Below are 2,054 nucleotides of genomic sequence, written 5' to 3' on the forward strand. Positions count from 1 at the left end.
TCTTGAGTCACAGAGTCGCTGGTAGCAATTTCCTCAGCCAAGATTCATTGTTGCTGACAAAACAAGGAGGATTCCATCCCATTAAACATTCATGAAGCCTGATCAGTCTGTGCTCTTTTGTGAATAGAACTGGGTTTTAAATGACGCAGGGAGTGCTGTGAAGTCCTTCCCAACTGGGGGCCCAGGAGTGGGGGTGGCGGGCCTCGGTTGGGGGTGCCCGTGGTGAGGACAGTGTGGGGGCTTTGTTTCCCATATGCTCACCCATATAACTACCCTGCTCAAATTACCCCAGTTCTGAACTTACCCATATTCTGCCCACTTCTAGCTGTATGACTGCAGACAAGTTCCTTAACCTTTCTGTGCCTCAGTTTCTTCATTTGTAAAATGAGGATAAGGATAGTAGCTGCCTCATAGGGTTAAAAGAATGTGGATAAAAGGAATTAATTTAGGCAAAGAGCTTATACTGGTACTGTCAGTTCTGCTCTAACATGGCACGTGTGCTCCTAAACATCGCCACACTCATACACAAAAATAAGGGAAAATAGCACTGGATTGCAGCACTCAAAAACTTCATGAGGGACGCATTAAAAAAAGATGGGAACCTAGTAAAAACAATAGAACTGTTGAGTGGTTAAGAAATGCGTCAGTACTACATTAAAAACGGCACTGACTTGAGGAAGGGCCTGAAGCTTGCTCCTGAAGTGGGCGTGGGAGGGGTGTGGCTTGTGAATTGTGAAAGGGTGGAAGGAAGGTAACCCGATAGAAATCAGACAGAAAGCTGTGTATTCATTTGCTAAGGCTGCTGGAACAAGTACCATACTGCCTCCTTCTCTGCAGGGGATACGTTCCAAGAGCCCCCAGGGATGCCTGAAACTGCAGATAGTGCAGAACCCTATATATACTATGCTTTTTCCTGTATACGTATGTATGATAAAGTTTAATTTATAAATTAGGCACAGTGAGAGATTAACAGCAATGACTAATGAAATCAAACAATGATAACAAGACACTGTACTAGAAGTCAGGTGAATGTGCTCACCCTCTCTCTCAGAACATCTTCTTGTACCATACTCACCTATTTACAGACCCCGGATGACTGCTAGCAACTAAAATCATAGAAATAGAAACTGCAGGTGGGAGGAACTACCGTACCCCAGTTTGGGTGGCTTAAACAACAGAAATGTATTTTCCCATAGCGCTGGAGGCTGGAAGTCCAAAATCAAGGTGACAGCAGGAGGCTTCCTCTGGAGTGCTCTCCTTGGCTTGCAGATGGCCTTCCCCTGCCCCTCCTCTCATGGTCATCCCTCTCTGTGCACGCACCCCTGGTGTTTCCTTGCGTGTTCAGTTGTCCTCTTCTTATAAGAACACTGTCAGGTTGAATTAGAGCAACTGTGAAAGGCCTCGTTTTAACTGAATCACTTCTTTAAAGATTCTATCTCCAGGCCAGGTGGGGTGGCTCCAGCCCAGCACTTTGGGAGGCCAAGGTGGGAAGATCACTTGAGCCCAGGAGCTCAAAACCAGCCTAGTCAACATAGCGAGACCCTGTCTCTACAAAAGAAAATATTTTAAATTAGCCAGGCATAGTGGCACACACCTGGCTACTGGGGAGGCTGAGTCCAGAGGATCACTTGAGCCCTGGGAAGTTGAGGCTGCAGTGAGCCGTAATCGCACCACTGCACTCCAGCCTGAGTGACAGAGCAAGACTCCGTCTCAAAAAATTTTTACAAAGATCCTATCTTGAGTAGTATTGTCACATTCTGGCTCCTTGGGTTAGGACTTGAACATCTGGATTGTGGGAGGGTGGGGGAGGGCACCGTTCAGCCCATAACACGTCACAGAATTTGATGTGGATGGAGTGCCTCATAATACACACAAGGAACCAAGGGGGCTGGTGGACGTGCAAGTGTGTGTGCACGAAGCTGTGGTGTGTTAGGAGCAGGTGTATTCCTACACAGCTCCACTCTGCTCATCAGCTGGGTGCAGAGCTTTATGAATTCTATGCCCGTCTAGTTTCTCAGGGATGAAATTGTACATCAGCAAATGCCAAGTTTATG

This window comes from Mandrillus leucophaeus, unplaced genomic scaffold (assembly GCF_000951045.1).
Source record: "Mandrillus leucophaeus isolate KB7577 unplaced genomic scaffold, Mleu.le_1.0 Scaffold4, whole genome shotgun sequence".
Lineage (NCBI taxonomy): Eukaryota > Metazoa > Chordata > Mammalia > Primates > Cercopithecidae > Mandrillus > Mandrillus leucophaeus.